The sequence below is a fragment of the Berghia stephanieae genome, chromosome 3 (assembly GCF_034508935.2).
Source record: "Berghia stephanieae isolate SIO BIC M18660-M18661 chromosome 3, UCSD_Bste_1.3, whole genome shotgun sequence".
In the NCBI taxonomy this organism is placed as follows: domain Eukaryota; kingdom Metazoa; phylum Mollusca; class Gastropoda; order Nudibranchia; family Aeolidiidae; genus Berghia; species Berghia stephanieae.
The window spans coordinates 2543785-2556284 of record NC_088362.1 but is presented as its reverse complement, the minus strand read 5'-3'; the positions used below and the strand labels follow the sequence as shown (position 1 = coordinate 2556284).

The 12500-nt window shown below is 33.2% G+C and overlaps 1 pseudogene across 1 annotated transcript in view; it reads left to right on the top strand.

Moving 5' to 3' along the window:
- The first annotated feature begins 12319 nt into the window (after nucleotides 1–12319).
- The window catches only part of LOC144966952 (uncharacterized), a 39181-nt pseudogene continuing 39000 nt past the window's right edge, over nucleotides 12320–12500 (top strand). The window contains exon 1 of the transcript XR_013644297.1: nucleotides 12320–12445. The product of XR_013644297.1 is annotated as an uncharacterized LOC144966952 (transcript). The remainder of the gene's footprint in view (nucleotides 12446–12500) is intronic.

Genomic DNA, 12500 nt, shown 5'->3' with positions numbered 1-12500 from the left:
GATAATCGTGGATTTCAGGTAAAAGTCTTATCGTTATCATTACAAGGGAGGAGGCGTATAAGAGTCGAGTGTTTGTTACACGAACGTTCTCTTTCCTCCTACTACCCTACCGTCTGATTTCTACAAGTCATTTAGTTAGTTGTGCTTCGTCGTGGACTGGGTGGTTGTTTGTTTGGAATGTGAACGGGCATGGCATGGCTCAAAGCTGCCAATTCATAGCTACAGCCTCACAGCCTCACAGCCAGGTGGTGGTGGTCGAGTCAAGGTCGGGTGGTGAAGGCAGGGGTAGCGGCACAAATACATTTGGTGTGTGGGGCACAGCAGCGAGCTCTATACACAACATACCTGGCTGTGCCTATCTACCTTTAGACGCAACTAACTTTGATTTCTCTTATCTCATCTTTTCCTCTTGTGCCATCTTTTAGACGAAATTAGCAAGCGTGGGTTAAATTATCCAACATAACACGGGCCTAGGCAGGGTTGCCAATCTAAAAATATGAAAATAGAAAGCGTATGTGATGTGGTGAAGCAGTCACATACATAGATAATGATGATGATGATGATTGTGATGATGATGGGGAGGAGGAGGAGGAGAAAGAGGAGGAGGAATAGGGAGAAGAAGAAGAAGAAGAAGAAGAAGAAGAAGAAGAAGAAGAAGAAGAAGAAGAAGAAGAAGAAGAAGAAGAAGAAGAGGAGGAGGAGGGGGAGGAGAAGGATGGCAATAATATTCATTAATATAAATAATGTAAATGATTCTGATGATGGTGATATTAATTAATAACAATAATGATAATGATAATATTTATAATAATAATAATAATAATAATAATAATAATAATAATAATAATAATAATAATAATAATAATAATAATATAAATAATGATAATAATAATAATAACAATGATGATGATGATGAATATAATAATAATAATAATAATAATAATAATAATAATAATAATAATAATAATAATAATATATATAATAATAATATTGCTGATGATGATGATGATGATGATGATGATGATGATGATGATGATGATGATGATAATAATAATAATAATAATCATAACAATAATCATAACGAAAATCATAACGATAATAATGATAAGGAGAAGAAAATGAAGAGGAAGAGGAAGAAGACGAATCTTGATAATAATAATATATTATGTCTTTATTGTCCTCAAAACAGTGGCAATCTGTCATTTGGTGACACATTTATAACCATACAATATTATAAGGAACATACATTACATAACATACTGACATATATACACCATCACGCATATGCAACATCGTAGTCATTGTCACCATCATCATCATCATCATCATCATCATCATGGTCATGCAATATCCATTAAAAGTTCTCAAAGAGCTCAACCTAGTTAAAAACATGGAGGCATGACGTATGTAAGGTGATAGTACAATATTTCTATTTCCAGAGACAACATTTACACTTGAGTACGGAGAGCATATAGAGTCTTTTCCTAAGGACTCAACTCTGCACTTGTTTCTGGGAGCAGGACTCGAACCCAAGACTTACCTAAGGCGAGTGCCAGTGCCATAGCACTAGAGCACGAAGCAGTTTGTTTACATTTCAATCCTTTTGATACAAGACATCGTGTCGAGAGTTATAGCGATTTAGATGGATTTTTCAATAGCCATAAATTAATATATAGATATCATTTTCTAATCAATTTACTTTGATCGCTTAGATTAACGACACACTTTCAAACAGGAAACTTTGAAAAGGGTACCATGGTTACCAATGCGTTTTTTTTCTTTTGTTTTTTATAGCTTTTTGATAAGTTTTTTTAAAAAATGAACATTCAAATAAAGAATTAGCAGTTTTTAATAGCCGTTTAGCCTTTATTAATTGTCGGTATTTTTGGCAATATTAAAACCATTTACATTTACCTATCTTATAGATACACAAGAACACAAAAATGACACGATTTGTATCTATCGAGATATACTAATTTTCACACGTAAATTAGCAAGACTTAATGATTTTATGGTTGTTTATTTTTGCTTTTTAAATTTTATTTGTTTTTATTGGGGGGTTTTTTGTGTGTGTTGTTGTTGTTTTGTTTTGTTTTTTTAATTAGGGGGGGGGGGGGGATTTTATGGGAATGTCTATGGTAGGGAGAGAGAAGTGCGCCAGTTTTACATCGAATATGTAGCAGGTTTGAAGTCACATGATAAAGGATACATACATCACCCGAATGGGCCAGTGCTAAAGGCACTGTTCCTAAAAATATTAATTTCAATTCACTTATCCTATACACATTGCATCACTGGAGTGGACTATATATATATATATATATATATATATATATATATATATATATATATATATACATATATATATGTATATATATATATGTATATGTATATATATGTATATATATATGTATATGTATATATATATATATATATATATATATATATATATATATATATATATATATATATTCATACTGCAACCACGATACGATACAAGTTATTTTGCATTATATTTTATTTGTTTTCCACGTTTATTTCTGTATTGATGTGCTGACGAAGGGTTTGTACCCGAAACGTCCATTGTCTGTTTTGTTCCAATACGAAGCCTCTCCGTTTTCACTCTTTCGTTAGTATTTTTACGATCACCGACTTCAGGCAGCCCCTACCGTTTTCTAATACTCTTCAACAGTCGTAACGTCATTTCCTTCCTAATGACGCATGGTAACTTAGTAACACTGGCTCTAAACTATCGGAACAATGGCGGACGCCGTATGAAATATTTCTCCGCCGAGTATAAAGGGTATCCAGAGGAAAAAAAAACACATAGGTACATTTGATCATGTTTTGACTTTTACACATTCTGATCACAAGTCATATGGAAAGTTCTAGCCAGCATGAAAAATAAAAAGTATTAATTTTCTTTGTTTAGAACCAAGATGGCCGCCGTTGCCAGGCGGCGTGACATCAGACTATTGAATCGTATTGACTACGAAAAAGCCTTTCATGGCCTTGACCAAATTTGTCTATGGAAACTTCTAAGCCACTGTGGTTTCCATACTAAGATTATTTCGCTAATCAAAAACACTTACTATGGAGTAGTAGTATGTAGAGTCTTACGTTATGGTGGATGACAATCAGAAAGTTTTGAAGCTAAAATTGGAGTTGGCCAGGGTTGCTTGCTTTCTCCATTCCTTTTTATCATCGGTATTGATTGAATAATGAGGACTTCAATAAAAGGAAAATGCAAAGGCATACAATGGGCACCATGGCAACTTCTTGAAGACTTTGATTTTGCAGACAACAATGCACTGATTTCACTCACACACACACACACACACACACACACACACACACACAGAGACACACTCGCACATACAAACATCAAAGATGCAAAATAAGACTGAGACCCTAGCTGTATCATCGTCAAGAGATGGTCTTAACATGAATAAAGCGAAAACAGTTTTTGATAATTGGAGCTCCCAATAAAAATCCAATAGAGATCTCAAATGAAACCCTAAAACAAGTAAAGACGTTCTCTTTTCTTGGCAGTGTAGTAGACACAAGTGGATGTACAGACAAAGATGCTGCATCAAGAATTTCAAAGATGATGATGATAATAATAATAATAATAATAATAATAATAATAATAATAATAATAATAATAATAATAATAATAATAATAATAATAATAATTTAAAAAATGATGATAACAATAACAATGATGATACTACTACTACTACTACTACTACTACTACTACTACTACTACTACTACTACTACTACTACTACTACTACTACTACTACTACTACTACTACTATAATAATAATAATAATAATAATAATAATAATAATAATAATAATAATAATAATAATAATAATAATGATGAGGATGATGATGATGATGATGATGATGAAGATAATAATAATAATAATAATAATAATAATAATAATAATAATAATAATAATAATAATAATAATAATATTAATAATAATAATATAATAATAATAATAATAATAATAATAATAATAATAATAATAATAATAATAATAATAATAATAATAATAATAATAATAATATGTAAAATTAAATAGATTTTTCCAATTAATACACAAATTGAAATATCTAAAATAATTTACAAATAGATTGATACCAACATGATTGATACATATATAAATAGATAAATATCTATATTATTAAATATGTATTGCTAATAATGATGATGAATTTTAAACCTCCGTCTCCAAACTTTGTAAGAACCAATGATGGCACTGTTGCTAATATATTTTGAAAGGACTTTTGCTTCTTTGCTTTTAATGCCCAGAATCTTTAAGCCATTCACAAATCTACCATGGACATAGCCGAGGCTACCTACAGAAAGAACGATAACCTCGGATTTATATCCAAGAGCATTTATTTCCATGCATAAAGGAAAGTACTTTTCAAATTTGGTTTGGAATGACTTGTTAATATGAGCATCAAATGGGACTGAAATTTCAACAATTTGGGCTGTTTTAATTTCTTTGTTGATTTTTAAAATGTCCGGTCGATTACTGTTAGTATTAAATGAAGATTTGTAACTGTCGAAAAAACTTGGTCTGATAATGTGTCTCTGAAAATTTGAGTAGTGTCGTTTTTAGGTATTTTGTCAAAAATAATGTCAGCAATTCTATTGTGTCGTTTTTGATATATGTGACCCATCGTCTCAAAACGGTATTATGTCGGAACGAACCAGATGTTTAAAATCCGAATTTAATGTTAAAACTGGTCAAAAATATAAATTGTTGGCATCATCACCCTAAAATATGGTATCCATTCTCCTCAATAAAACAGACAAACTCAGCACAACACTGATATTTCTGGCTGCAAATTCAATTTTCAACATCTTTACCAATCCGACTTAATACCGTTTTGAGGCGAAGGGTCACATATTAATTTGAGCTTTGTACATCCATTTACAACGTGAGATACCGTATCTGACGGATGATTACAGATCTTGCAGCCTTTGGAGTATGACAATGGGTAATATGTTTGAAGTAGACTTGAGACGCCAGTTCATGGAAATGGGTAGCTATCTCATTCAGTCTGACACTCTTAAGGGAATTTTGAAAACATTTTGGGGACTTAAAAGAACAAGTGACGCCACTATCAGCCTGTACAGACATCACATAAATTCATCTTTTATTAAGGAAACATTTTGGCGGATACAATTTTCAAAAAAATCCACCCAAAATGACTTTGGTCAATTAACTTTTGTGTTATTTTGGAGGCGTTTGCCGCGTTGTGACAAAAAAAAAACTGGCAAAAGTGTTTTCTTCTTCCCTTGTAAAGCGCTTTGAGCACTTTTAGTGGATATTGCGCTATATAAAGCTCAATTAGTTTTCATGAAATTGTATTAATCAGACTGTAAACATCTAAGGTTACACATAGTTTTGTGTGTTGGTTCGTTATAGATCCGTCTGGCAGATGTGCTATGAGTTTTTAAAATGAATCTCGCTAGCTGTTTGAACTGGGTAGTAGGTACATCAACGTTAAATGGCCATTGTCAAATCGACTTAAATAACAAATATCCAGACATCTTGGACCAAAAGAATAAAACTGTTAAGGCACTGGCTAATCTACATGACAAAAGGCAGTCTGGTTTTCCTTGTAGACGACACACGCAGACATCGAAGGCAGTCTGGTTTTCCTTGTAGACGACACACGCAGACATCGAAGGCAGTCTGGTTTTCCTTGTAGACGACACACGCAGACATCGAAGGCAGTCTGGTTTTCCTTGTAGACGACACACGCAGACATCGAAAGCAGTCTGGTTTTCCTTGTAGACGACACACGCAGACATCGAAGGCAGTCTGGTTTTCCTTGTAGACGACACAGGCAGACATCGAAGGCAGTCTGGTTTTCCTTGTAGACGACACACGCAGACATCGAAGGCAGTCTGGTTTTCCTTGTAGACGACACACGCAGACATCGAAGGCAGTCTGGTTTTCCTTGTAGACGACACACGCAGACATCGAAGGCAGTCTGGTTTTCCTTGTAGACGACACACGCAGACATCGAAGGCAGTCTGGTTTTCCTTGTAGACGACACACGCAGACATCGAGATTCATTCTTTTATTTGATGGACATGTTATCGCTTGACTTTTTAAAAGAGTTGCTGCCCTTTGAAGGAATTTGAATCTTTCTGTTATTATTATTATTATTATTATTATTATTATTATTATTATTATTATTATATTATTATTATTATTATTATTATTATTATTATTATTATTATTATTATTATTATTATTATTATTGTTATTATTATGTTATTATTATTATTATTATTATTATTATTATTATTAATATTATTATTATCAATTATTATTATTATTATTATTTATTATTATTATTATTATTATTATTATTATTATTATTTATTATATTATTATTATTATTATTATTATTATTATTATTATTATTATTATTATTATTATTATTATTATTATTATTATTATTATTATTATTATTATTATTATTATTATTATTATTATTATTATTATTATTAATTATTATTATTATATTATTATATAGTAGTAGTAGTAGTATTATTATTATTATTATTATTATTATTATTATTATTATTATTATTATGATGCCCACCACCTAGAGCTTAACATAAGCAAGACAAAGGAGCTAGTGATTGACTTTAGGAGAGTGAAGGAACCGATAGAACCGTTAAAATTAAAGGACCAATTCGTCCAGCGAGTTCCTCACTACAAATACCTTGGTGTAACGATTGATGACAGGCTCAAGTGGATGAACACTTGAAAATAATTAGGCATAAGATGTGCAGACGTACATATTTTTTATCAAAACTCTCTCAGTTTAGAATAGATAAAACCCTCTGCACATTATTTTATAGAGCAGTAATCGAAAGTGTCTTGTCATTTTGTATAACAGCTTGGGGAGGCAATTGCTTAGCAGTGGAAAGGAACAAAATAAATTCAAATATTAAAAAATCCATTAAACGCTATATAAATGATGTTGACGATGTGGATCTTTTATACGAGAAATTTTGTATAAATAAAAAACCAAAATATTAAATGACCAGTATCATCCACTAAGACCATCAGTTATTATGTCAGAAAGAAGTGGTCGCCCTTTCTCTATTTCAACCAAAACAGAGAGACACCGAAAATCTTTTCTGCCGTCCAGTATTAGGCTTTATAACAACAAGCAATAATCATTTTATATAATTATTTCGCATTTGTACTTTTTAAAAATATAAATATTAATTTATTTGTTTTGCAATCTTTTCAATTTTCAATTTATAGTGACAGTTTTAACTATTTTACAGTGTTGAAATTATTCATATTATAAAGCGCAGCTCTGGTTATTGAGCTGCTCCTTTGTTTATATATACATCCTATTTCCATTGTATTTTTATCTTATTGTGTAAATTATAACACGTCTGTACAAAAAATTTCCTTTTTTGGGATGCAATAAATTATTATTATTATTATTATTATTATTATTATTATTATTATTATTATTATTATTATTATTATTATTATTATTATTATTATTATTATTTATTATTATTATTATTATTATTATTATTATTATTGAGTTATTGCCCTTTGCAATTATATTAGCAATATTGTGTTTCCATGAATAATACACTGAATTAAATTTAAATGCTTCTAAACAATGTCACACCGTGTTAAGCGTTCATCATACATATAATACACAAGATTGTCGTTTATACTCGTTTATCGTGTTCTGACACTATGTGTGGTCTGTGCGGCTATGTGGTCTAGTGGTATGACGTTCGCTTTCGGATCGGAAGGTCCTGAGTTCGAGCCTCGCGCTCGGCGCATAGTTCAGTCCTTGGAAAAAGGCTCTTTACTCACATTCTCTCACCGTACACCGTGTAAAATGCGTACTTGGTCGTTAACAGCGTTGTCTTTGTCCGAAAAATTGTAATATCGCCTAACAGACGTCATGTCCCGTACTACATGTTCATGTTCCTGTTGACCAGGGACCCCTTGTAAAGCGCTTTGAGCACATTTAGTGGATATTGCACTATATAAAGGTCCATTATTTATTTTTTAATATCTGATACAATATTTTTAGAGGTTAGTCTGCTATTTACGGCCATTAAAATATAATTCTGTTATAACCTGTCATGTACAATTCTAACCGACGGGGATGGATGGTGACATTCCATATCTGTAATCATAGAGATTAACTCATTTTACACGACAAATTAATAATGAATTTCACTGCCGTCCTATTCTCTCCTCTATCGAGCAGAGCACCCTAGCAACTCAACCTCAAGGCGACGTAGCTCAAGTAGTGGTAGCAGTAGTAATAGTAGTAGTAGTAGTAGTAGTAGTAGTAGTAGTAGTAGTAGTAGTAGTAGTAGTAGTAGTAGTAGTAGTAGTAGTAGTAGTAGTAGCAGTAATAGTGGTAGTAGCAGCAGTGGAAATAGTAAAAAACAGAGGAGGATGGGGAAGTGGTGAAGGAAGAAGAAGAAGAGGAGGAAGAAGAAGATGATGATGATGATGATGAGGAGGAGGTGGTGGTGGTGGTGAAGGAGGAGATACTTTATAAAATAAAAGGTTTGTGTGAGAGAGAGAGAGAGAGAGAGAGAGAGAGAGAGAGAGGGAGAGAAAGAGAGAGAGAGAGAGAGAGAGAGAGAGAGAGAGAGTGTCAGACAGAGACTGGAGGGGGGGGGGGGGGGTGTAGAGTGAGCGAATATATTGACATCCTTGGAGCTGGGAGAGACTGGTAGTAACAACAAAAATAGTATTACCATTATCCAAAAATAAAGTAAAGCATAATTGACAATTTCATCAACAAGTGAGGATTCCAGCCAGAACCATAGATAGTTTAATCAGCTTCAAAGGACTCTCAGATTAAAGATGTATTGACATGTTGAAGTGTCATCTCAATTCGTCGATGGTTGACGTCGAAGATTTGGTTTGGTTTGTTTGTTTTTAGTTGTTGTCTGTTTGTTTTTTTATTTTTTTTTTTGTTTTGTTTTTTTTTGCGGGGGGGGGGGGTATTTTTGGGAAAGTGCGTGTGTGTGTGTGTGTGTGGGGGGGGGGGTTGCTTTTTTGGGTGTGTTTGCTGGTGGGGGGGGGGGAGGAGGGGATTTTATTCTGGTCTAAACAAATGAGAAGTTTTTGTTAATGCGTAGTAGAGTTGTATGTAGCCTGCCAGTCTTATCTTTCCTATCTGAGTCACGACCCTATGGAAATTTTGTGGGAAAGTAACATGTCTTAGAACCTTAAAAATAACTAATAGACACACTGATCCCGTGACCTTAGACGATTACAAAGGAAAAAATACTAAACAAAAGTAGGTTTACTGTTTGCCAGAATATATAGAAATCATTTTTTAAAACCCTTTCATTCATATAAATTGATTTTGATATTTTACGTGATTTTTAATATCGCATGTAAGACGTTTACTCTTAAACCCTCTCCTTACCAACTGTAGGAAAATCGTCACATTCGTTACGATACAACCAACATTTTTCTTATTCAAATTTCTTTTGTACATCACAAAATTTAAAGAAAATGAACAGTGGATTGTAGAGCATGTTTTGTTAAACAAATTATACTCGTATATAGCAAGATCTTTAATGCTATTGTGTTTGAGCGATAAAAAATATATTTTTGTGTTAGTTAGGTGTGAGGTATTGGGGGAAATCCTGAAAATGGCTGGTAAGGAGGGGGTTAATGGTATTCAAAAATCGTTTATTATTATCATCTCTCACATTCAGGCTACATCGCGTTATTTTAAATGGTATCTCGTTAGGGAAACTATCCTTCTATTATTAGGTTGTTTATTCACCAGCCTTTCTAAAAAAAAATCAAAAAGAATATCAACATGAACAACAACAACAAACGGATTTTTAACTAAACAGTCCCTTACTGTTATACCAATCTTCTTCTTCTTCTTCTTCTTCTTCTTCTTCTTCTTCTTCTTCTTCTTCTCCTCCTCTCCCCTCCTTCCTCTCCTCCTCTCCTCCTCTCTCCTCCTCCTCCTCCTCCTCTCTCCTTCTCTCTCTTCTCTCTTCTTCTCTTCTTCTTCTTCTTCTTCTTCTTCTTCTTCTTCTTCTTCTTTCTTCTTCTTCTCTTCTCTCTCCCTTTCCTCCTCCTCCTCCTCCTCCTCCCTCCTCCTCCTCCTTCATCTTCTCTTCTTCTTCTTCTTCTTCTTCTTCTTCTTTCTTCTTCTTCTTCTTCTTCTTCTTCTTCTTTCTTCTTCTTCTTCTTCTTCTTCTTCTTCTTCTTCTTCTTCTTATTATTATTATTATTATTATTATTATTATTATTATTATTATTATTATTATTATTATTATTATTATTATTATTATTATCATTATTATTATCATTATTATTATTATTATTATTATTATTATTATTATTATTATTATTATTATTATTATTATTATTATTAGTGTAGAAACCTAAAGTTTGAAGTTCTAACTCAATTTGTTTTCTAAAATAGATTAGAAAAAAAGTAAAAAAGGAACATCCGAACTGACAAAGAATTGTTGTGTGTAACATAAAAAATGACCTTTGGCACTTCACGATTACATCAGAAATGATTACTGAGATGCTACAATCAAATTTAAAGTCATATCTATGTGTGTCAACCTTTGAATCAATTTGTCTTAACTACATATAGACTTTGACCCGTATTGATGTCATATAAAAATGTTTTCTTCTTTAAGATCTATAAAAAACTAGAACTCGAAACTCGATGTCATAAAATTAGAGATTTTGCACTTTTAAATATGCAGTTGACGTCATACTTGTTTTCAAATAATAACAATTCGCTTTACTTGTTTTAAACTTACAATTTAGGTGGTTTGCATTAACTTTTGAATTTATTATTTATGGTATAATATCTACATCATGTCGCAATTACCAAAGACTGATATGGAATCTCTAGCTTTAAGTCGTTTGAAGTAGTGACTGTATACTCAAAATTTTCAAATTAACAATAAATGTTGTTTGTATAAATTAAATTAGATTTTTTTATCTATGCATGTACATTTCACAGAGCATTTAAAGGTTTTAAAACATATTAGGCTCATACTCATAAACGATACGACACGATACACTACGAAATCTCTATCGGTTATACTCTCGTAAAGCTGCTAAAAGAACTTCTTGTATCCATCGATAAGTCATTAAAGGGGACGGCTATGGTATTGGAATTTCACAATCAACCATAAGAAGATGGTTATTGAAATACGACAGAGAGATCACCCGTATGGAACGAGGTGGTAGGAAAAGGATCCTAGACAAATTTGATAAAGATATCATCCAAAGATGTATGGAGCTGGTGAACGTAAACGGACATCAGGGAAAGGAATGGACGTCTGATAATTCTGGTAGAAAAAGACTCATGAGTTCTGGGCAGAGGATAATTGATATTCTTGCAGGTAGTGAAGATACTGGGTATTTAGAAGTATGTCATACCGTCTATATTCTCTTCTGCATCATCTGGAAGATGAACACTATCATTCTGGGGTCAATGCAGAGGTATTTGAAGACTGGCTAAAGAACTGTTTGCTGCCTTTCCTCGAATCACTCAGCCGTATTGCATTGGACACACACTACCATTCTGTGGCCCATGATCACCGCAATGTTCCAACTTCGGCATCTATAAAAACTGATATGATTGCATGGCTCCAATCAGACAGCACTACATATTTTGCCTATGTATCAAAGACCCAACTACACTCCGAGTAAAAAGAAACAAACCAGAAACAGTTTTCAAAGAAGACTCTCTAATCAATAAGTTTTGACGCGACTCCCCCCAAGAACGTTGAGAAAGTGCAAGTAACTTGGCAAGTCTATGCAAATAGCGTCGGGAACAACAATGGCAACAACGCCTAAAGGATGGGACAGAACCGGCGGGAGACAATTCACTGGCAGTGGCTTAAGAGAATAGAGTGGAACTGGAGAAACCCCTCTCAAACGCATAATGGACGGTGTCCCTAGTACGAGCCGAAACAAATCCTGGCAGCCCTTGTACTCTTTCCTGTCTCCAGATGGGGTTGCATATGTGACCCATCGTCCCAAAACGGTATTATGTCGGAACGAACCAGATGTTTAAAATCCGAACTAAATGTTAAACTGGTCAAAAATATAAATTGTTGGCATTAGTACCCTAAAATATGGTATCCATTCTCCTCAATAAAACATACTTACTCAACACAAGTATGATATTTCTGATTATAAATTCAATTTTCAACATCTTAACCATCCCGACTTAATACCGTTTTGAGACGAAGGGTCACATATAGGAGATGGAGTTTGGTTTGAATAAATCCAGACTATCTTGGAGGTGGGACGTAGTCTACTCGAAACTTGGGGGGAAAGTTGACATGCTTCTGTACCAGCTAGAGGAGGCACTGGAGGAATGCAAACCACGGGTACTGTATTCTCTATGAAGTAAACAGACTAAGGTCTAGAACGTGTCTCACGTGA